Genomic DNA, 26,311 nt, shown 5'->3' with positions numbered 1-26,311 from the left:
GTATATAAGTTACTGGATTTCCCAACAATGCTGCCATAAATCCCTATCCTCTTCTGAGTGTTGGGCATGTCAAAACACATGTTAGATGAAATAATGTGTTGGGTACGCATACTCATGTCCATTGTAGTTGTAGTATATCTTCTCTCCACGAGCGATATCACGACAAGCGACTAACAAGAAATGGCTCTCGCCATCAATGTTGTACCTCACACATTTGATATTATGCTTATTGCCCTCCCTGCAGTAGCTTAACAGTATTAGACTGATATGAATACATGCTATCTTTCAGGACATAATATAAAAATATTTCAAATAAATTCCGCAAGAATTGCAGAAAGAAAATTGATTGCTTGGAAAAATTGAAACCTAATATACAAATGTATCTAACACATTTTACGTTCATAAGGATATTGTACAAATGTATCTAACACATTTTAGATTCATAAGGATGTCAGTGACTACTTACAGAGTGTGGTTGTAAATGCATTAGATAAACTGAGCAACGTTTCCACATTTGTCAAAGGAAAGAAATAAGGTTTCTGAAAGCATCGTCATTTTCCCTATTCTGCAAATACTCAACATCATTAGTATATTCAGATATGAAGGCAAATGGCATACCACATAAGGCTTCAGGCCTACATTTCCTCCAGATTTAGGTCCCTTTACCCTCCACTCGGAAGAAAAACTTAGGCCTTATATACAGAAAGCCATGAACACTATATTGTATGTAACATTCTTGAAGACGAAGCTAGTATCTGATAGTATTTTAATTTATCACAACCTGATTCCTGCTCCTCACAACAACTACAAGTACCAGTGCTCAATTTAAGACAAGGGAGGGAAAATAGGCACCTTCCTCATGACATTTTAAGCCTTTGCAATTGCAAATATACTTCACTGGAAAACCATCTTCATATCCTCTGCCTCAGCCCTCTCCATCCTAATAGCTTCTAAATGGATGAGGCGTTCGCACCCGGGAGCACATGCCCTCGGTTTTTGAAATATTGTATTGCAATGATCATCCATTGTCTACCCAATTGAACTCTTGACAATTGGTCATAACATAAAAAAATTAGTTTATACATGTATAGATGCTAAGAGGCGTAGGAGGCTTTCCCTTGTTATGCACAAGAAGAGGAGGAAGATGCTTCCATTTGTCTCGACTAAAGAGAGAGTTCCAAGGCTCACAGAAATGTTGTCTACAACCACTGCTTTGACATCTTAAAACATGGAGTTCAGTAATGAGTTGACTTACGTACCTAGAATACAAGGTAAATCAAGCAAAATTGGAGGAAGGTGGTATGCAAGTTAGCATTGTTTTCTTAAAATAGTTTGTTATATTTTGGATCTCTTGGTGCCTAGCGATACATTCCTCGCCTTTCAAGGTTCCTTAAAAATGGATAAAGAAACTATAGAGCTTTGCAGAACCATGCAGAGAATAGGGTAATGCCCTCCACTTCTTGTGGTTTTTGTTTAAAGCGAGTGGTACTTTCCTGGGCCCATTATGCTTCTAACATTTTATGTTTTTTAAGTATAGAGAAATTAAACTAATACAAATTTATTTTCAGCTTCACTATGCATGATGATGCAGATATTAAAGTCATCTTCAGTAGTTTATGGTATACCTAGAGAAGTCTATTCGATGAAGTTCTATACATATGTGTTGAAGTTCGAGATCTCAATATTGCAGCTAGTGGAGCAGTAATGAGAGAAGTTTATTCAGGAGAAGCTATCATTCTTTGTGTTGAGTATATGTACGAGAAAAATCATAATACAGAGATGATTCATGCAAGAATTCTGCAAAACGGTTCAGAAACTGTCCTTGGCAATGCTGCAAATGAAAGAGAGATGTATTCTTTTTTAATTATTCGCTTGGACCACAAGTGCAAAAACAACATTTAAAATCTATTAGGATGGAGAGGCCAAGGAAGAGCATATGAAGAAGGTTTGCCAGTGGAGTATATTTGCAAAAGCTTATACCTTCCTGAGAAAGGTTCCTTTTTTGCTCCATTGTGATGAACTGAGTAGTGGAAACTTGTACTTGTAGTTGTTGTGAGGAGCAAGAATCAGTTGGTGATAAATTAATTACTATCAGAGACCAGCTTTAACTTTTAGAATGTTATGTACAAAGCTTTTGCCTCCGTTTCAAGAAAAAAGGCTTAGTTTTTCTCCAGAATGAAGGGTAAATGGAATCATGTTACACAGATGATTTTTGTTTTGTCTTGGGGAGTTTCCGGAATGAAATTGATGGAAAAAGCATTTGTTTTGTTACTTGGATGTGATTGGTATTTTCCTACTACTGATTCTTCTCGTTGAAATGTATGTGGAGTTAAGACTGTATTCTAGCAAGAAGGACCTTGCTTATCATGTCTCGAGGGACATGGACTATCTTATACTAATCCGATTGCAAGCATCTGAGAGTTAAATAGATGCGGAGAAATATTTTTCTTCCAATTTTGAATGTGCCTCTCATTGGGACTCATAGGTAGTTATCCGTACATATAAGGACATGCGCAGATATGTATGCCCACAGGGGATACAAATAGCTCAAAAAGACTCTAATCAAGCAGGAACTCCAGAGTAAAAATAAAAATATTAATGAGAAGATGGCATCTTGGGAGGTAGAGGGACAATAAAGTGAAGCCACTTGTTTCACTACTAACAACACTAGCACCTATCACTTTTTTGCCATTTGTGGACCTCTGAAAATCGTACTATGTATAAAATTATTGGATTCCACAACCAATGTTAAAAATGCAGCCTTTCACAGACTCGATAATGTTGGGCAGGTCAAAACTTTTTGGAATAGGTTAGATGAAGTGATGCATTGGGTACACATACTAATGTCCAATAGTCATAGCACAGGGTTTCACCACGAGCCATATTACCGCAAGCGACCAACGGACATGGCTCTTACCGTCAATGTTGTATCTCACACATTTGGTATTTCGCTTCTTCTTGCCATCACTTCTGAACCTTGATGGTATTAAAAATATACAAGGATATGCTGTATTTCTAGATAAAAAAATTCAAAAAAATTACGGCAGGAATTGCAAAAATAAAATTGATTGCTTGAAAAAACAATGGATGACTAAATGTATCTAACATATTTTACGTTCATTAGGATCGCGTGCGAATGTATCTGACACATTATAAGTTCATAAGGATAGCCTGTGACTACCTATGGGGTATGGTTGTTACTTGATCAATAAAACGAGAAATGTTTCCATTTGGAATAATCTGTCATGTACCATGTTCTTTAAATAACCAATATCACAAGTATATTCAGATATGCAGGAAAATGTCATACAAAATAAGCCTTAAGACCTAAATTTCTTCCAGCCATTGTAGGTACCATTACCCTACACTCGGGAGAAAAATTCAACCCTTATATACATAATGTCATGAAAATTATCTGTAACATTCTCGAAGACAAAGCTGATCTCTGACAAAACACATGTCAGATGAAATAATGTGTTGGGTACGCATACTCATGTCCATTGCAGTCGTAGTATAGCTTCTCTCCACGAGCGATATCACGACAATCGACTTACAAGAAATGGCTCTCGCCGTTAATGTTGTACCTCACACATTTGATATTATGCGTCTTGCCATCCCTACAGTAGCTTAATAGTATTAGACTAATATGAATACATGCTATCTTTCAGGACATAATATAAAAATATTTCAAACAAATTCCGCAAGAATTGCAGAAAGAAAATTGATTGCTTGGAAAAATTGACACCTAATATACAAGTGTATCTAACACATTTTGCGTTCATAAGGATATAGTACAAATGTATCTAACATATTTTAGATTCATAAGGATGTCGGTGACTACTTACAGAGTGTGGTTGTAAATGCATTAGATAAACTAAGCAACGTTTCCACATTTGTCAAAGGAAAGCAATAAGGTTTTTGAAAGCATCGTCATTTTCCCTATTCTCCAAATACTCAACATCACCAGTATATTCAGATATGAAGGAAAATGGCATACCACATAAGGCTTCAGGCCTACATTTCCTCCAGATTTAGGTCCCTTTACCCTCCACTCGGAAGAAAACTTATGCCTTATATACAGAAAGCCATGAACATTGTATTGTATGTAACATTCTTGAAGACGAAGCTAGTATCTGATAGTATTTTAATTTATCACAACCTGATTTCTGCTCCTCACAACAACTACAAGTACCAGTGCCCAAATTCTGACAAGGGTGGGAAAATAGGCACATTCCTCACGACATTTTAAGCCTTTGCAATTGCAAATATACTTCACTGGCAAACCATCTTCATATCCTCTTCCTCAGCCCTCTCCATCCTAATAGCTTCTAAACTGATGAGGCATTTGCACCCGGGAGCACATGCCCTCGGTTTTTGAAATATTTTATTGCAATGATCATCCATTGTCTACCCAATTGAACTCTTGACAATTGGTCATAACATAACAATTTTAGTTCATACATGTATAGATGCTAAGAGGCGTAGGAGGCTTTCCCTTGTTATGCACAAGAAGAGGAGGAAGATGCTTCCATTTGTCTCGACTAAAGAGAGAGTTCCAAGGCTCACAGAAATGTTGTCTACAACCACTGCTTTGACATCTTAAAACATGGAGTTCAGTAATGAGTTGACTTACGTACCTAGAATACAAGGTAAATCAAGCAACATTGGAGGAAGGTGGTATGCAAGTTAGGATTGTTTTCTTAAAATAGTTTGTTATATTTTGGATCTCTTGGTGCCTGACGATACATTCCACGCCTTTCAAGGTTCCTTAAAAAATGGATAAAGAAACTATAGAGCTTTGCAGAACCATGCAGAGAATAGGGTAATGCCCTCCACTTCTTGTGGTTTTTGTCTAAAGCGAGTGGTACTTTCCTGGACCCATTATGCTTCTAACATTTTATGTTTTTTAAGTATAGAGAAATTAAACTAATACAAATTTATTTCCAGTTTCACTATGCATGATGATGCAGATATTAAAGTTATCTTCAGTAGTTTATGGTATACCTAGAGAATTTTATTCGATGAAGTTCTATACATATGTGTTGGAAGTTCGAGATCTCAATATTGCAGCTAGTGGAGCAGTAATGAGAGAAGTTTCTTCAGGAGAAGCCATCATTCATTGTGTTGAGTATATGTATGAGAAAAATCATGGTACAGAGATGATTTATGCAAGAATTCTGCAAAAAGGTTCACAAACTGTGCTTGGCAATGCTGCAAATGAAAGGGAGGTATTCTTTTTTAATTATTCACTTGGACCACAAGTGCCAACAACAACATTTAAAAGCTATTAACATGGAGAGGCCAAGGCAGAGGATGTGAAGAAGGTTTGTCAGTGGAGTATATTTGCAAAAGCTTATACCTTCCTGAGAAAGTTCCTTTTTTTGCTCCATTGTGATGAACTGAGTAGTGGAAACTTGTACTTGTAGTTGTTGTGAGGAGCAGGAATCAGTTGGTGATAAATTAATTACTATCAGAGACCAGATTCATCTTTGAGACCAGCTTTATCTTTGAGAATGTTATCTACAAAGCTTTTGCCTCCGTTTCAAGAAAAACAAGGCTGAGTTTTTTCTCCAGAATGGAGGGTAAATGGAATCATGTTACACAGATGATCTTTGTTTTGTCTTGGGGAGTTTCCGGAATGAAATTGCTGGAAAATGCATTTGTTTTGTTACTTGGATGTGATTGGTGTTTTCCTACTACTGATTCTTCTCATTGAATTGTATGTGGAGTTAAGACTGCATTCTAGCAAGAAGGACCTTGCTTATCATATCTGGATGGACATGGCCTATCTTATAATAATCTGATTGCAAGCATCTGAGAGTTAAGTAGATGCGGAGAAGTATTTTTCTCCCAATTATGAATGTGCCTCTCATTGGGACTCATAGGTAGTTATCCGTACATATAAGGACATGGGCAGATATGTATGCCCACAAGGGATACAAATAGCTCAAAAAGACTCTAATCAAGCAGGAACTCCAGAGTAAAAGTGAAGCCACTTGTTTCACTACTAACAACACTAGCACCTATCACTTTTTTTTGCCATTTGTGGACCTCTGAAAATCGAACTATGTATAAAATTACTGGATTCCACAGCCAATGTTAAAAATGCAGCCATTCACAGACTTGATAATGTTGGGCAGGTCATTTTTTTGGAATAAGTTAGATGAAGTGATGCATTGGGTACACATACTCATGTCCAATAGTCATAGCACAGGGTGTCACCACGAGACATATTACCGCAAGCGACCAACGGGACATGGCTCTTACCGTCAATGTTGTATCTCACACATTTGATATTTCGCTTCTTCTTGCCATAACTTTCGAACCTTGGTGGTATTAAAAATATATAAGGATATTCTGTATTTCTAGATAAAAAATTTAACAAAATTCTGCAGGAATTGCAAAAAAACAAAAATTGATTGACAGAAAAAACAATGGATGACTAAATGTATCTAACATATTTTACGTTCATTAGGATAGTGTGCGAATGTATCTGACACATTATAAGTTCATAAGGATAGTCTGTGACAACCTATGGGGTATGGTTGTTACTTGATCAATAAAACGAGCAATGTTTCCATTTGGATTAATCTGTCATGTACCATGTTCTTTAAATAACCAACATCACAAGTATATTCAGATATGCAGGAAAATGTCATACTAAATAAGCCTTAAGACCTAAATTTCTTCCAGCCATTATAGGTACCATTACCCTACACTCGGGAGAAAAAATCAACCCTTATATACATAATGTCATGAAAATTATATGTAACATTCTCGAAGACAAAGCTGATCTCTAACAATATTTCAAATTCATCACAAACTGATTCCAGCTCCTCACGAGAACTACTAGTGCCGAAGTTATCACAATGGAGGGAAAATACAACTTTCTTAAGACAATATAAAATTTTGCAAATATAATCCACCGGCAAACCTTTCTCAATCCTATCATCTTCCTTGGACCTCTCCATCCTAATAGGTTATAAATGCTCTTTTCTACACTTTTGTCCCTAAAGAATCATTAGTAAAGAAATACTCCCTTCCATTTGCATCATTGCCAAATATTTTTCATAATTCTTCCATGAAAAATCTGTGTACCATCATGTATCTCATGCAATTAACCAACAAAAGAGATAATGGCTTCTCCTGAAGAATCTTATACTATCATTGCCCACACCAATAACAATATTGAGATTTAAAACTAACACGTCTGTGTAGAACTTCTTTAGAGAATGTTTTCCCATCTGTCTGACCTTCTCATTCGATTTATTTTTTGTTTCCTTTAAAAGTATTTACTGGGGCATTTTTAGGACACTTTGCTGGTGAAGTCCTCAAAACATGTTCCTATTCAGCTTTATCCCCCAGCCCAAGTCCCGGCTTCATCATCTTCATATCTTCTTGTTCCTCCTCATTTTACTTTGGTTCATCATTCTCATCAACTTGGGCGGGATTGTAATCAACACATAGCTTGCTTACTAGCCTTGTACATCTTGACCATATATGTTTTTTTTCACTACTAGGCCCATTTTTTGCACTTGGGGTCAAATTCCCTCATCTCGTCACTTGAATTTTTTTCTTCATTCCTAACTTTGCGCGGCTGCTTGCTTCGATATTCGTGACAAGGCATGTGGCAATGGCACTTCATTTCATAGACTTATCAGGGTGTATCGTGAATTGTTGTAGATATCCTTAATATCAACATCAGCCTGCACGCTTACATTGATAATAAATATGTGTTAGTTTAGTTCCTTTATATTAAACACAAAAATGTTATAACAAGCATAATGGGTCTAGGAAAGTACCAATCGCGAGAATTAAAACCACAAGTGGATGTCATTCTCATTTTCTGCATGCTTCTGTAAAGTTGTATAGATGGTGCAATCCTAGCTACATGTATGTGTGACTTTAGAAGAAATTGAAGATATCACTTTGTGATAAGTATAGCCTTAATCTAAACAAATTACTAATATACTCCATGAATATTCTTGTTTGAACAAGTGAGCCTACCTTGGTTGGGCTCGGCGAGGTAATGTACCACCTACCCAACAAGATGGAAATCCTCATGGACGCGAGTTTGAGTACGTATTATTTCAAGTAGAGGTGCTCTGTGTGCTGCGTTGAAAAAAAAATCCATTTTAGAGTAGGGTGACTAGTGCCCCTGCCTGGTAATAACGTAGCGTCTTTGTACATGAGTTTCCATTGTGTTAGCTTTATCTAAACAAAGGAAGATCTCCTGGCACATGTATTATGTATGGATGTGCAATAGTGCGTAGCTTATATCGTTTGGAAATCTAAATAATAATAGAGATCACACACTTTTTTTTACAATGTATAGATATCACATGTTATCCAAACTTGCTCTGTTTTGTTAAGGATTGTTAGCGACTTTGTTGCCGCCGAAGCACTACGGCCCATGGGAGCACCACGTGAAGCAACGCTTGGGGCGGCTTTGAGATGGCCTTGGACAAGGGAAATTGCGCCTCCTCCATCGAAGACGACGAGATCCACCTTTCCTCTGGGGAAAATGAGTGGGAGAAACAGCCTCAACTTCTCGTCTCCAATTAATTCGAAGTGCAGCCTTGCCTCGCCTTTTGAGGGTTAGAGTGCCTAGGGTGTTCGTCTTGACTGGGTCTCACGTGGATAGGGTACGGTAGTGTATGTGCAGATGAGGCTCCACAAGACGGAGGAGCATGAGCAGCACGAGATACTATTTTCCCCGTTGTGTTGCATGGTAATCCATCTTCTCACTGACACCTTCTACAATTCCTTGCATATTAGATCTTTGTTTTGTCTTGGCGAGTTCACCATAACTAAATTACAACAAATTATCTTTCTTATGTTAATTGGGTTAGATTTTGTTTTTTGCTACTGCCAATTCAGCTCGTTGAATAATTGATGCTTAGGTGATTGGATTAGTTTAGAGCCTATAGGTTACTAGCTTCGTCCTTTCCGAAGAGTTCTATGAGGTTTGTAGCCAAAATAATTTGAATTTTAAGCTTTCGAAGGATCTGGTGACACATATTAGTACTGCTTGTAGATGCTAGTTGTGTGTAGATCTTTCAACCTAGTATCGTTGTTCCTTCCATTTTCTTTGTACCGGCAATATTCTGTTGAACAACTTTGTTAAGGATTTGTAGTGTTATAAAAAGTGGTAGCTAGGGGTCATGTGATTTTATTTGAGAAATTTGGCTCGTGGAATCGCTTATCCCTGATGATAAGTGATCGGGTTGATTTCAACCAATAGGCTAGTGATTTATTAGTTTCTGCAATTTGTGTGAGCTTGGTATAGCCAGAATTGTTGACGCATTTGAGTATTTCCAAGTGAGGTGGTGGAAGGGGATGGGGCAGGGTCGGTGACGAGGCAAGGTCGGTGGGCTCATCACACTTTTATCACGCCGGGAGCTGATTATTGTGGCCGATGCGACATGATAGGCCATCAGAAGAAGAAGGTCAATAAGCACAACCTCGAGGGGACTGTTGGTAAATTTTCTCTCTGGCATCATCCCTTCTATCTTCGGTTTTATTTCTTCTTTACGAACTCCTTTTTGAAATATTTTCACCTACGGTGTCATTTAGTAGTACTTTAGATAATCACTGTTATTTTCAAAATCTTCTAGATAGGTGTCACTTAGTTAGATGATTCTATTTTGGTATTTTGGAAAGTGGGATAATATTGCATGATGGCATGTGTGCGATGAAAGGTATATGACACACAAGTTTAACTGGGGTATATGACTCTAATACAAAGAAGTTATGTGCTTCACACAATCAACTGTAACTTTGATAGAAAGGAGGTCATCTTTTGTGCATAGTTTTACAATGTTACAACATACAGTTCAAATATAACAGGGCAACTAAATTGCAAACTAATTAACAAATTATAATAATTGATGTGTTGTGAGCTACCGAAGTCCTTAATGCGGGCACTAAGAGTTAATTTTGGATCATCCAATGTAAATTTGTCTTTTACTAAGTGAACATAAGTTTATCATATGGATCCTTATACAAAAGGGTGGCAGTTTTTTTATGATTCAATGAGTGCAAGGCAGGTCGCCGAGACGATAAACATGTGGTGCATCGCACGAATCAATGGAAGTTGGTCACTCCATACAAGCTTTTGGATGATCTATTTTAATAACACATTCTTATTAGTATAACTAATGTTCTATTAACATTTAAAGTTTCTTGAGTGACACATTTCTGCATATTTCCAGAAGTAGGTTTCCCACATACTTCTCGCGGCAATAGATTACCAGCACTTTTTCGGCAATAATAGCTAACAACACTGTTCATTACCTACAAATTCCATTTCACTAGAGATATATGCAGGATAGTATATATCGACTGATCAGCCATAGAACAAAAGCAATCCAATAACCTATTAACATGTTCATCGATCAATCAACACATGCAATCAAAATTTCAGAATTATATACAACACCCCTTACAAAACCCCATGCCACATGCCTCACAACAGGTTGTCTTGTGCCACAGGCGATGTCGCAACAGGGCATAATAACAGAAATACTTCTAAGTGAATAAGCTTGTGCAAGACTAATGAATAGAAGTTGTGTGTTTGATACTTCTAGTTATGATATACAATTGGTGGTGGTCCATGCACAAGATGGCCCCACCCCCACCCTTGAGCCTGTGACACACCACCCAAACACGGGAGGAGAAGAAAAGGAGGGCCACCACCACCATCTCTTGACTAACGCCTCCTACATCACCCATCCTCATTCTCTTACTGACATCCCACATCTAGCTATGGTTATCGATGCGACGTGGGAGGAAGATCTCCCTGCACCTCAGTCAAAAGACGTCGCATAACGTGAAGACAGCATCATCACCGATTCAGAGGAACGATGTGAATTTGTATGACACCGCACTACTTGAAAAAGGCCTAGCCGTAGAATTCTAGCAGTGGCGCACCACTTTACTGGGGCGCCACTGCTTCACCAAAAAGTGGTGCTCCACTGCTAGCAATGTTACCAATGGCGCACCGGGTGAGTGGTGCGCCACCACTAGGGATGGCCATTGTTTGACCACCACCCGGCACTTAGTAGTGGTGCACCACTGTTATTTGAGGTAGAAGTGGTGCACCTATGCTGGGTGCGCCAGGGTATAGGTATGGGCAGGAGGTGGCAGTGGCACACCATATATAGGTGCGCCACTCTGCCCAAAATTCCCAACCCCACCATCGCCTTTTAGGTTTTGGAAAAAATGAAAAAATAGATAGAAACTTCAAAAAATAAAATCCTTCGAGATGCTCATATATTATGTCATCTAATTTTAGTGAGAATTTTTAAACATGAATTTCGATTTTTTTTGCAAAATTGTGTCATGTATCGGTCAAACGGGATTTCTGGTTGCATACGACCTCCGATGAAAATATTTTTTATATGAAAATGTATCTACGCAAAATTGTGTCATGAATTCAACGACCCGCGGTCGTTTAGCCAAATTTTAGATTCCCAAAAATCAAACCAGAAACATGAGTTTTTTCAGGTTTTAGATTTCGGGCAGAAATTTCAAAAAATATGGAAAAAAATCCTCCCTCCAAATTTGAAATTATCGGCTGCACTTTACCTTTATCCCCACCCTCCTCCTCCTCCACTCTGGCCTCCTCCTCCACCTCGTCATCCTCCTCCTCCTCCTCTACTACTCCACCACTTCCTCCTCCTCCTCCTCCTCTACTCCTCCTCCAACTTCTTCCTCCTTCTACTCCTCCTCCTCCTCCTCCTCCTCCTCCACCACCACTCCGACCTCCTCCACTTCCTCCTCGTCCACTCCCCCCTCTTCCACCTTCTTCAACTCCGGCCACCTCCTCCTCCTCCACTCCTTCTTCTCCCCCACTCCTTCTCCTCCTCCTCCTCCATCCTCACCAACGGCTACATCCTCACCAACGGCTAGGCTATGAGCATGAACATGAATGGGACAAATAATCCGGAAAATAAAAACGAGAAAAAATAACAAGCAAAAAATTCAAAAAAAATTGTGCCAGATCTAGATCCATATCTGGATCCAAATTTCAAAATTTAGCAGTGGTGAGCCTACTTTTTGTCTAGTGGCACACCTCTCACTTTTAGTAGTGGCGCATTATGGAACTAGTAGTAGCATACTAGGTGGTGTGCCACTGCTAATCCAGATAGCACTGGTGCTCCACTGCTAACTATTAGCAGTGGTGCACCCACTAATAGGCAAAAGTGGTGCGCCACTAATAAGCCTTTTTCTAGTAGTGCCGACACATAGATGGAGGAGGAGGCAGAGTGGGAAGACGATGTCCCCACCATAGAGTCAAAGGAAGACACATGAGGCGAGGAAGACACGGGAGAGTAAAACTTCCCACTCCCATGGCGGCCAACCAAATTAGTGCGACGCTGGCCTCGAAAGGCCAAGTTCTTCAGTAGGCTCCATGCCCTCAACAAAGCCCGCCACCTTGGCTCTCCCCCTCTTCTATTTAGATGCGTCTTCTAGTTACGAATAAATTATTAGATAGTTTCTTGACAAATGTCTGGATGAAATGATTCTAACATTAATCGTGTTTGTTTGCTTCCAAGAATGGGACTTCCGAGGAACGTGTGATGTAGCCATTCTTGTTCGGAGATTTTACATGTACGATATATTTGATGTTTCTAGCCAAAGGTAGAAATTGTAAGATCTTTTATCCATACCAAATTAGTTTTGATTTTGGAGAACTTTGTTTCATAGAGTAATGGAAATACTTGGGGATCAGGATTCATTTTTCACAATATAACCATGATTCGGTATAATTAGGACACTAGATATTAGGGTTGTTTGTAGAATAGGGTCATCTGCTATTGCAATTGGTACACTCTATTTTCCACTGCTACATCATGCTATGTTACTAATGATAATGGCATCTCGGACAGTATCTAGCCTAGGTTCCTCGAGCATTATGTTAGCCAATCTGTTAAATATATGTTCGCAATTTATGGTGGTGTAATAGATTGTTGATGCCTAGATAGAGGTGTTATGCCTGTCATTTTTTGCTTCTAATGGAACGTTGGAATCTAGATTAAGGATATCAGAACTTCAGTCAGCTCTAGCTGTGTACCAACTGTTATCTAGCCAAGGGATCTAAACATGATGACAACAAACACTCCTAAAAAAGTGCACCATGTCAAATTATTCCTTATGAGAATGGCCATGAGAAAAAACTATTACCTACGCCTAAAATAATAAAATACTCTATGGATACATCTGTTGTACAATGTGATAAGTGCCGGAAATGGAGACTTGCTCCGACCAAGATGAAATAGTAAGGAATTCGGGAGAAAAGTAGACTGGATCCTTTTTATTGAGAACATGTACATGGGTGGAAGCCTGGAGTTTCATGCAATGATCTAGTGGATGTATCTCAATATGATGGGATCTAGTTGATTTCAAAACCATGCCTCTCAGCATGCCCCATTTAAGTTGGAAAGGACAATATCTATAAGGAGTGAAGGGTGCAACAAATTCGCCGATGTGTGCATAACACATTTTTTGCCTAGTGTTGTAGTTAATTTGTTCCCCAGGTTTACCCAGTTATTTGAGAAAATGATGTTACAATTGTTTTCTCATGCCTCTAGGTCTTAACTCTTGAGTTTTAAGATGCAAACTTGTTCTGTGTTTTCAAGTATAACTGCTAGGCTGAATACCAACAATTTAAGTTCCTACTGTTTGTAGGAGTCTAACAAGGGATTCCTATCAAAAGTTGGCAGCATTTTGATGGCTAAATGAATGCAATGTGGGAACGGTCGAGAAGGTAGGAAAAGAAAATGGAAATTTTGGGATCGAGTTTGTGTAATGAGGACGCAGTAGTGATGGGCTTGGGGGCGAGCTAAGACTCTAGAAAGAAAGATTAACTACCAACTCACCCAGATGTGAAGTTGTTGTAACCACGGAAAGCATTTGAGGACCTCAATGACATGGTTTAACTTCAGAGCTTTGATAACCATGTACATGATCTTCCAATTTCTAAAAGGTAACATAAAATTGTTGTCAACCATTGCCTGAATCAAGTGAAATAGAATATGAAATAAGGTAATTAAATAAGGTTGCAGGCAGGTGGACATCATGTCAATGTGTAGGCAAACGAGAATCACATGTTTTGGTGAAACATTTACTCATATGATTCTTGGACCATTACCTTTCTCCTGGAGGATCAGTTTTTATAGGCCTGGAGTATATACAATGATGAGTTCCTCCATCACAAAATTGCATGGGTCAACCAACAGTCTGAGGCTCACAAGGCTCTCGGACATGATGTGGTTGCAACAGAAGTAGTAGTTTCTTTCCATGAACAATCTCTGGAGACTAGGGCATGCCACGATCATGGCGTGGACGGTGATCCCATAGTTTTTGATCCGAGAGAGTGAGATTTATGAGATTTGGAAAATTAACCCGTGAGATCATGTGGGAAATGATGTAGGCCAGAGGTGGCAACGTGGAGGAAGGAAAACATAAGAGACGACGACATGGGTAGCATCAACTCTAGAACTTGAAGGGGCACGTGGCCGAGAACCCGCATGTAGGTGAAACTAGGGTCATTAAGGAAATCGGGCATCAGGGACTAGAACTAGCTGCCGAACATAGGGTAGCGGTCTGCATCCCCAGAGTGGCGGCTTAGCATGTTGAGACAAAGTTGATGGGTGTAGCACTGGCCTGGGAAGGAGAGTAACTATAAGATGATTGGGACTAGGTTGTCACCAGAGACCCATTGGTTCAGGTCTCTATCATTGACGTCGGAGCGGGGCGGAGGAGTGCCATGAGTGGATCCACCATGGGGAGATTGTGTGCGGACAATGTCGTCAGTGGGGAGCAAGGAGGTGATGGTTCCGAGGATGTCGCCAGGGAGGGCGCTGATGTAGTCGGCAACATGAATAGGGTCGACCATTGGTGGCGCCACCACATGCATCACTGCCCGCACCGCCAATTCATCGGTGAAGCTGCAGACATGACCCTTCGTGGGGAGGCCACAGCGGCTGCAAGAGTATATGCCCCATTTCATGGGCGCCACCACATGGCCTGCCATGTGTAGCTAAACCTAAGGGACGACTTTGGGGAAGCATTGGGTCGAGGTTTCTCTCTAGGCTAGGAGGGTGCAAGTCAATGGAATGTCGGAATTTATCGGAGATTAGCATGGGGAAATTGTAGAGATGCTAAGGGCATCTCCAGCGGGTAGACGCAAATCGGTCGCCAAAACCGTACTTTTGCGTTGGCCCGAGTGGTCAAGCGTGCGCCACTGCTAACGAGGGGAATGGGATGTAGGGGAGGCTGGCCCATGAGTGCGCCACCGGCAGGAGAGGATGGCTATGTGCGGAAGCATCCAAGGCATGTGTGAACAAGGAGGAGCATGTCGTCTTCAAGGGTGCTGATGCAGTTCACTCCACCGCTACCCTATCCCAACTGCTGGGAGGAACGTCGGGGAAAGCCCGAGATCAGCTCCATGCACGCCACATGGGAATCGACAAAGCTTTTTTTGCGAAAAGGGAATCGACAAAGCTAGTGTGAGGCTCGAGAGTATGTAGCACATATGTATCTAGCACATTTTAAGTTCATAGGGAAAATGTACAAATGACACATTTTACATTCATACCACAAATGTATCTAACACATTTTAAGTTCATAGGGACAATGTACAAATTACACATTCATAACACAAATGTAACTAACACATTTTAAGTTCATAAGGAGAATGTACAAATGTATCTGACACATTTTCCATTCATAAGAATAGAGGATGACTACTTACGAGAGTGGTTGTCAATGCCATTGATAAATGGAGCAATGTTTCCACACTTGTCAGGGAAACCAATAAGCATTCTTGAAGCATCATCATTTTCATCTTCTCTAAATAATCAGCATCACCAATATATTCAGATATAAAGAAGTATGGCATGCCAAATAAGGCATCAGACCTACATTTCTTCTCGGCCTGTAGATCCCCTACCCTACAGAGAAAACTCAGGCTTTATATACAGAAAGTAATGAACAGTGTATGTAACATTCTTGACGACGAAGCTGGTCTCTATTATTATTTTAATTTATCACAAACTGATTCCCGCTCCTCACAGGAACACAAGTACCAGTTCCAGTGCCTAGTTTATCACAAGGGAGGGGGACAAAGACACTTTTCTCAAGAGAGTATAATAAGCTTCTGCAAATTTACTCCAGTGACAGACCTTTCTTATTCATATCTTCTACATTGGGCCTCTCCATCCTAATATCTTATAAATGCTCCTGCACTTGTGGCCCGAAGAAATTATTAGTAAAGAAAAGATCATTTTCGTTTGCAGTGCCAAGATAGTATGCAAAACTTTATGCAGAAGTCTTCCATGAATCATCTATGTACAATCATGTTTTTATACATATACTCAACAAAACAGATGGTGCCTCTTCTGAACCATCTTCTACTATGGCCGGTCCACCAACATCAATATTGAGATCTCAAACTCTAACTTATTTGTATATAACTTGAAGGGGAATGTGGCCGAGCACCCGCATGTAGGTGAAACTAGGGTCATTAAGGAAATCCGGCATCAGGGACTAGAACTAGCCGCCGAACATAAGGTAGCGGTCTGCATCCCCAGAGTGGCGGCTTAGCGTGTTGAGACAAAGTTGATGGGTGTAGCACTGGCCTGGGAAGGAGATAACTCTAAGATGATCAGGACTAGGTTGTCACCAGAGACCTATTGGTTTAGGTCTCTATCATTGACGTCGGAGCGGGGCGGAGGAGTGCCATGGGTGGATCCACCATGGGGAGATTGTGTGCGGACAATGTCATCAGTGGGGAGCAAGGAGGTGATGGTTCCGAGGATGTCGCCAGGGAGGGCGCTGATGTAGTCGGCAACATGAATAGGGTCGACCATTGGTGGCGCCACCACATGCATCGCCGCCCGCACCGGCAATTCATCGGTGAAGCTGCAGACATGACCCTTGCTTGCGTGTGACGGGTCTTGCAACGGCGCCAGGAAGTAGCTCTTACATAGTGTGGTTGTAAATGCCTTAGATAAACTGAGCAACATTTCCACATTTGTCAAAGGAAAGCAATAAGGTTTCTGAAAGCATCGTCATTTCCCTATTCTCCAAATACTCAACATCACCAGTATATTCAGATATGAAGGCAAATGGCATACCACATAAGGCTTCAGGCCTACATTTCCTCCAGACTTAGGTCCCTTTACCCTCCACTCGGGAGAAAATTTAGGCCTTATATACAGAAAGCCATGAACATTGTATTGTATGTAACATTCTTGAAGACGAAGCTAGTATCTGATAGTATTTTAATTAATCACAACTTGATTCCTGCTCCTCACAACAACTACAAGTACCAGTGCCCAATTTATCACAAGGGAGGGAAAATAGGCACCTTCCTCACAACATTTTAAGTCTTTGTAATTGCAAATATACTTCAGTGGCAAACCATCTTCATATCCTCTGCCTCAGCCCTCTCCATCCAAATAACTTCTAAATGGACGAGGCGTTTGCACCCGGGAGCATATGCTATCGGTTTTTGAAATAATTTTTGAACATATTTTAAAATATCTAAAAATATGAACATAAAATTGTCGCATACATCTCGACATTATATGTTCTTATAAAGTTGGTTCGTGAAAAACAGATTTGTGTTGTGTGGAAAAAAGACAAATTTGTGTGCTTAAAAAACCTTTTCAAAAGAAATTTCTTCTATCTTTTTCACACAGAACACACAAAATGTCAATTTCCCGCGAAACTTGGCGTGGTTCAGATTTTTGTTGACATTTTGAAATGATCTCTCGGGTACCCGGAGCATATGCTTCCAAGTTCAGAAGTGGTTTTCCTTTCTAAAAGCTCTTTTTTGCACTTGTGGAACAAAGGGAACATTGGTAAAGAAAAACCTTCCTTTCATTTGCAGCATTGCCAAGGACAGTTTGCACCTTTTTGCAGAATTCTTCCATGAATCATATGCGTACCATCATGTTTCTCATACATATACTCAACATAACAGATGATGGCTTCTCCTGCATCAACTTCTACTGTTACTGCCACACCAGCAGCAGTATTCAGATCTCGAACTTCAATACATACATTGTTTGTCCAACTATTTGACCTTCCCATTTGATGTTTTACAAGTATTTGATGAGGGTTATTTAGACCGTTTTGATGGCGAGGTCCTCAAAAAAATGTTCCATTGCAGCTTTATCCGCCCTCAGCTTCATCATATTCATTTTCTTCTTGTTCCTCCTCAATTTCCTTTTGTTTATCATTCTCATCTCCCTCTTTTTTGAGTCCTCCAGGAAATGGTTAGCATAGTAATCACCGCATAGCTTGATAATCAACCTTTTGTAGGTGTCTCACGCATAAGTTTTCGTTTTTATTATTGGACCCATTTTCGTAGTTGGTTTCAGATTCTCTTCTCTCATTGACTGAGTTTTTTCTTCATTGCTAACTCTGTGCCTTCTTGCTTCCATCTATGAGACAAGGCCTGTGACAAAGGCACTTCGTCGGATAGACTTGTCTATGTATACCACAAATTGCTGAAGATATCCTTAATATATGCATCAACATGCACAATGAAGCTGAAAATAAATATGCATTAGTTTAATCCATCTATACTGAAAAACATGAAAATGTTAGAAGCATAATAAAACAAAAACCACAAGTAGTGGAGGGCATTGTCCTATTTTTTGCATCGTTCTGCAAAGCTCTATGATTTTTTCTCCACTTCTGAAAGAACCTTAAAAGTCGAGGAATGCATGGTTAGGCACCAAGAGATCAAAAAATATAATAAAATATTTTAAGTAATAAAATTTCTAACCTGCATACCACCTTCCTGCAATTTTGCTTGATTGGAAGACTTAGGGGCAATACTAGGCACCTAAGTCAACTCATTACTGAACTCCATCCTTGAAGATGTCAAAGTAGTGGCTGTAGATGACATGTATGTGAGCCTCTGAACTCTATTTTCAGTTGGGACAAATGGAAGCATTTTTCTCCTCTTCTTATACATAACAAGCGAACGCTTCCTTCGCCTCTTAGCATCTATGCAGGTATGTAGTAAAATTGTTATGTTAAGACCAACTGTCAAGAGCTTAATTAGGTAGACAACGAATGATCATTGCAAGCAAATACTTGTGTCTTTTTCAATGTTATTTTTGTGGAAAATATGAACATTAAAAATATTCATGTTTTTGGCCAAGATCATGGGAAAATAGGAATATTGGAAGTATTGATGTTTTGGCCAGGATCATCAAGAGTTGGAGAGAGCCATGTTCCTTATGTAGAACATATGTATGAATATGGTAGTCAAATAGCATGGTGGTTGGGCAAAGCAAACGGCGACCGTGATTACAATGCATAAAGATGTTTAGGATAGAGAAGTATTCTTTTCCTATGGGATGTTGCACTGACTTTCCAGCACTTTGAGAAGTTCCACGAAAGTGAGAGCACAACAACTGGCAGCCATACTTATGCCACCAGTAGATAAAGGGATACACTCTTACGCCTATTGGCATCACACAACTACAAGGATATTCAAGCCAGGAGAGGATATAGTTAGGGTAACTTTTAACACACTGTCTTCCATGACGGTGTATGACAAGGCACCTAGCACAGATGAGTAACAGAAAAGGAGGCGCAATGTAATTAGTTAAGACCATATCGTCAAAATCCATCTACCCCCGATACTGTCATAATGGCCAGGTCGTCGAAATCCATACCACCATTATTATTACCGATGATAACGCCGTCCAGAAGCTTCCTGCATGTAATCCAAGCAATGATCAGACCGTCGCAAAACATGTTTCACAAAGTCATCGATGATAATGTCGTGTAGAAGCTATCTTCATGTAATGCAAGTAATGATCAGATTGTCGTAAACCATGTTCCACCCCGTCCATGAAATCCAAGCAATGATCCGACTGTCACAAACCAATGCTCCACAAAATTTCATCAAGGATTAGACCAGCAAAAACAACACTAAAGACTGAGATTATGGAGAACAAACCTCTGTATAATCCAGCCGATGCTCAGGCCATGGTGAAGCTCCATCAATAAGGAGGGTCTGGTTCTGGTTTGCTTATGAGTGTTATGAAGCGCAATTAATGTGGACGAGCTATTCATAGTCAGTTGTAATGTCGAAGCCCTATACTAAGACTGTTGCTTCAGATGCATGAACAGATGCATGACAGCGAAGAAGAAGCGGAGTGACGATTTCATCAAGGTGAAGTACCAAGATATTCATAACGAAAGGACATGACATTTCAAGGTTAGTTTAACGTACCTATCCAATATTGGAGTCCTTTATTTAGGAATTAAACAAATGAGTTGATGATGTGGTATGAGTTAGAAATTATTGAACTTGCCTAATTTAATTTTGTGTGAATGGCTCAAACTTAAAAGCATCGTTGAACTGACCGGCTAGACATACACCTTGTTGGAAGACCGGTGATTTGCCCATGGCCTTCAAATTTGGTCAAGAACCCATCTCCAGGACAATTGTCGATGCACAACTGCATGATGGGTGGTGGGAGAGACTGGGAGCAGACCATGGTAGAGCTAAGAACTATCGGTCGTGTGAGAGTATATTTCCTCTATGCTTCTCCTGTATTCAGTTTGTTAGCATAATAGAATGGAGTTCTTTCTCACATTTTGTTCAAAAAAATTAGGAGATATGAAAATTGGTAGGTTTGGCGAGGGAAACTCGGCGATGCTCATTCGAGTGGGCTAGTCATAGATGGATGCCTTTGATGGCAAGAAAAGAAGTTGTGAGTCCATTGGCCAAAACCAGAGATGCAGATGGCGGTAAGTCTGCTATCCAGCATGGGTGGTGAAAAAAATAATCCTTCAAGTAAACAAGGTAGAGCAATCTGCAAAACTAGTGCCGCCATCAGTAATCCTGGAGTCGATGGAGGTTGATGAGATCTCTTCAAAGCTAGCAGTGCAGAACACCAATCAGCAATCGAGTTAGAAGACTCAAGGAGTATCCTAGAACTGGTGGCGCCTAGGCCAAGGGCAATCTAGGGAGAAAGGTGATGATGAACCTAAAAAACCAGTTCTGCGGAAGACAATCCATCATTGCTCCTTTGAGGGGCTAAGACTGCAGCCTAGCATTGGTTCAGGTCTCTATCATTGACGTCGGAGCGGGGCGGAGGAGTGCCATGGGTGGATCCACCATGGGGAGATTGTGTGCAGACAATGTCGTCATTGGGGAGCAAGGAGATGATTGTTCCGAGGATGTCGCCAGGGAGGGCTCTGATGTAGTCGGCAACATGAATAGGCTCGACCATTGGTGGCGCCACCACATGCATCACCGCCCGCACCGGAAATTCATCGGTGAAGCTGCAGACATGACCCTTCATGGGGAGGCCACAGCGGCTGCACCATTATATGCCCCGTTTCATGGGCGCCACCACATGGCCTGCCATGGGTAGCTAAACCTAAGGGACGGCTTTGGGGAAGCATTGGGTCAAGGTTTCTCTCTAGGCTAGGAGGATGCAGGTCGATGGAATGTCGGAATTTATCGGAGATTAGCATGGGGAAATTGTAGAGATGCTAAGGGCATCTCCATCGGGTAGACACAAATCGGTCGCCAAAACCGTACTTTTGCGTTGGCCCGAGTGGTCAAGCGTGCGCCACTGCTAACGAGGGGAATGGGATGTAGGGGAGGCTGGCCCATGCGTGCGCCACCTGCAGGAGAGGATGGCTATGTATGGAAGCATCCAAGGCACGTGTGAACAAGGAGGAGCATGTAGTCTTCGAGGGTGCTGATGTAGTTCACTCCACCGCTACCTTGTCCCAACTGATGGGAGGAACGTCGGGGAAAGCCCGAGATCAGCTCCATGCACGCCACATGGGAATCGACAAGGCTTTTTTTGCGAAAAGGGAATCGACAAAGCTAGTGTGAGGCTCGGGAGTATGTAGCACACATGTATGTAGCACAAATGTATCTAGCACATTTTAAGTTCATAGGGAAAATGTACAAATGACACATTTTACATTCATACCACAAATGTATCTAACACATTTTAAGTTCATAGGGACAATGTACAAATTACACATTCATAATACAAATGTAACTAACACATTTTAAGTTCATAAGGAGAATGTACAAATGTATCTGACACATTTTAAATTCATAAGAATAGAGGGTGACTACTTACGAGAGTGGTTGTCAATGCCATTGATAAATGGAGCAATGTTTCCACACTTATCAGCGAAACCAATAAGCATTCTTGAAGCATCATCATTTTTCATCTTCTCTAAATAATCAGCATCACCAGTATATTCAGATATAAAGAAATATGGCATACCAAATAAGGCGTCAGACCTACATTTCTTCTCGGCCTGTAGATCCCCTACCCTACAGAGAAAAACTCAGGCTTTATATACAAAAAGTAATGAACAGTGTATGTAACATTCTTGACGACGAAGCTGGTCTCTAGTAGTATTTTAATTTATCACAAACTGATTCCCGCTCCTCACAGGAACACAAGTACCAGTTCCAGTGCCTAGTTTATCACAAGGGAGGGGGACAAAGACACTTTTCTCAAGAGAGTATAATAAGCTTCTACAAATATACTCCAGTGATATACCTTTCTTATTCATATCTTCTACATTGGGTCTCTCCATCCTAATATCTTATAAATGCTCATGCACTTGTGGCCCGAAGAAATTATTAGTAAAGAAAAGATCATTTTCATTTGCAGTGCCAAGATAGTATGCAAAACATTTTGCAGAAGTCTTCCATGAATCATCTATGTACGATCATGTTTCTATACATATACTCAACAAAACAGATGGTGCCTCTTCTGAATCATCTTCTACTATGGCCGGTCCATCAACAGCAATATTGAGATCTCAAACTCTAACTTATTTGTATATGACTTGAAGGGGCACGTGGCCGAGCACCCGCATGTAGGTGAAACTAGGGTCATTAAGGAAATCGGGCATCGGGGACTAGAACTAGCCGCCGAACATAGGGTAGCGGTCTGCATCCCGAGAGTGGCGGCTTAGCGTGTTGAGACAAAGTTGATGGGTGTAGCACCGGCCTGGGAAGGAGAGTAACTCTAAGATGATCGGGACTAGGTTGTCACCAGAGACCCATTGGTTCAGGTCTCTATCATTGACGTCGGAGCGGGGCGGAGGAGTGCCATGAGTGGATCCACCATGGCGAGATTGTGTGCGGACAATGTCTTCAGTGGGGAGCAAGGAGGTGATGGTTCCGAGGATGTCGCCAGGGAGGGCGCTGATGTAGTCGGCAACATGAATAGGGTCGACCATTGGTGGCGCCACCACATGCATCACCACCCGCACCAGCAATTCGTCGGTGAAGCTGCAGACATGACCCTTCGTGGGGAGGCCACAACGGCTGCAACAGTGTACGCCCCATTTCATGGGCGTCACCACATGGCCTGCCATGGGTAGCTAAACCTAAGGGACGGCTTTGGGGAAGCATTGGGTCAAGGTTTCTCTCTAGGCTAGGAGGGTGCAGCTCGATGGAATGTTGGAATTTATTGGAGATTAGCATGGGGAAATTGTAGAGATGTTAAGGGCATCTCCAGTGGGTAGACGCAAATCGGTCGCCAAAACTGTACTTTTGCGTTGGCCCGAGTGGTCTAGTGTGCGCCACTGCTAACGAGGGGAATGGGATGTAGGGGAGGCTAGCCCATGCGTGCGCCACCGGAAGGAGAGGATGGCTATGTGCGGAAGCATCCAAGGCATGTGTGAACAAGGAGGAGCATGTCGTCTTCGAGGGTGCTGATGCGGTTCACTCTACCGCTACCCTGTCCCAACTCGCTGGGAGAAACGTCGGGGAAAGCTAAAGATCAGCTCCATGCACTCCACATGGGAATATACAAAGCTTTTTTTGCGAAAAGGGAATCGACAAAGCTATTGTGAGGCTCGGGACTATGTAGCACATATGTATCTAGCACAAATGTATCTAGCACATTTTTAAGTTCATAGGGAAAATGTACATGACACATTTTACATTCATACCACAAATGTATCTAACACATTTTAAGTTCATAGGGACAATGTACAAATGACACATTCATAACACAAATGTAACTAACAAATTTTAAGTTCATAAGGAGAATGTACAAATGTATCTGACACATTTTCCATTCATAAGAATAGAGAGTGACTACTTACGAGAGTGGTTGTCGATGCTATTGATAAATGGAGCAGTGTTTCCACACTTGTCAGGGAAACCAATAAGCATTCTTGAAGCATCATCATTTTTCATCTTCTCTAAATAATCAGCATCACCAGTATATTCATATATAAAGGAATATGGCATACCAAATAAGGCGTCAGACCTACATTTCTTCTCGGCCTGTAGATCCCCTACCCTACAAACAAAAACTCAGGCTTTATATATAGAAAGTAATGAACAGTGTATGTAACATTCTCGACGAAACTGGTCTCTATTAGTATTTTAATTTATCACAAACTAATTCCCGCTCCTCACAGGAACACAAGTACAAGTTCCAGTGCCTAGTTTATCAGAAGGGAGGGGGACAAAGACACTTTTCTCAAGAGAGTATAATAAGCTTCTGAAAATATACTCCAGTGACAGACCTTTCTTATTCATATCTTCTACATTGGGTCTCTCCATCCTAATATCTTATAAATGCTCATGCACTTGTGGCCCGAAGAAATTATTAGTAAAGAAAAGATCATTTTCATTTGCAGTGCCAAGATAGTATGCAAAACATTTTGCAGAAGTCTTCCATGAATCATCTATGTACGATCATGTTTCTATACATATACTCAACAAAACAGATGGTGCCTCTTCTGAATCATCTTCTACTATGGCCGGTCCACCAACAGCAATATTGAGATCTCAAACTCTAACTTATTTGTATATGACTTGAAGGGGCACGTGGCCGAGCACCCGCATGTAGGTGAAACTAGGGTCATTAAGGAAATCGGGCATCGGGGACTAGAACTAGCCGCCGAACATAGGGTAGCGGTCTGCATCCCGAGAGTGGCGGCTTAGCGTGTTGAGACAAAGTTGATGGGTGTAGCACCGGCCTGGGAAGGAGAGTAACTCTAAGATGATCGGGACTAGGTTGTCACCAGAGACCCATTGGTTCAGGTCTCTATCATTGACGTCGGAGCGGGGCGGAGGAGTGCCATGGGTGGATCCACCATGGCGAGATTGTGTGCGGACAATGTCTTCAGTGGGGAGCAAGGAGGTGATGGTTCCGAGGATGTCGCCAGGGAGGGCGCTGATGTAGTCGGCAACATGAATAGGGTCGACCATTGGTGACGCCACCACATGCATCACCACCCGCACCAGCAATTCATCGGTGAAGCTGCAGACATGACCCTTCGTGGGGAGGCCACAACGGCTGCAACGATATCGCCCCATTTCATGGGCGCCACCACATGGCCTGCCATGGGTAGCTAAACCTAAGGGACGGCTTTGGGGAAGCATTGGGTCAAGGTTTCTCTCTAGGCTAGGAGGGTGCAGCTCGATGGAATGTTGGAATTTATTGGAGATTACCATGGGGAAATTGTAGAGATGTTAAGGGCATCTCCAGTGGGTAGACGCAAATCGGTCGCCAAAACTGTACTTTTGCGTTGGCCCGTGTGGTCTAGTGTGCGCCACTGCTAACGAGGGGAATGGGATGTAGGGGAGGCTAGCCCATGCGTGCGCCACCGGAAGGAGAGGATGGCTATGTGCGGAAGCATCCAAGGCATGTGTGAACAAGGAGGAGCATGTCGTCTTCGAGGGTGCTGATGCAGTTCACTCTACCGCTACCCTGTCCCAACTGCTGGGAGAAACGTCGGGGAAAGCTAAAAGCTCCATGCACTCCACATGGGAATATACAAAGCTTTTTTTGCGAAAAGGGAATCGACAAAGCTATTGTGAGGCTCGGGACTATGTAGCACATATGTATCTAGCACAAATGTATCTAGCACATTTTTAAGTTCATAGGGAAAATGTACATGACACATTTTACATTCATACCACAAATGTATCTAACACATTTTAAGTTCATAGGGACAATGTACAAATGACACATTCATAACACAAATGTAACTAACAAATTTTAAGTTCATAAGGAGAATGTACAAATGTATCGACACATTTTCCATTCATAAGAATAGAGAGTGACTACTTACGAGAGTGGTTGTCGATGCTATTGATAAATGGAGCAAGTGTTTCCACACTTGTCAGGGAAACCAATAAGCATTCTTGAAGCATCATCATTTTTCATCTTCTCTAAATAATCAGCATCACCAGTATATTCATATATAAAGGAATATGGCATACCAAATAAGGCGTCAGACCTACATTTCTTCTCGGCCT

General features: G+C 41.2%; 1 pseudogene; it reads right to left on the bottom strand.

Annotated features, from left to right (window-relative positions):
* Positions 1-81: 81 nt before the first annotated feature.
* LOC124662112 lies at positions 82-25,366 on the bottom strand (annotated as a pseudogene).
* Positions 25,367-26,311: the final 945 nt, after the last annotated feature.

This window comes from Lolium rigidum, chromosome 6 (assembly GCF_022539505.1).
Source record: "Lolium rigidum isolate FL_2022 chromosome 6, APGP_CSIRO_Lrig_0.1, whole genome shotgun sequence".
NCBI lineage: Eukaryota > Viridiplantae > Streptophyta > Magnoliopsida > Poales > Poaceae > Lolium > Lolium rigidum.
The sequence above is the reverse complement of the archived record's forward strand: the minus strand, read 5'-3'. Positions and strand labels throughout refer to the sequence as shown.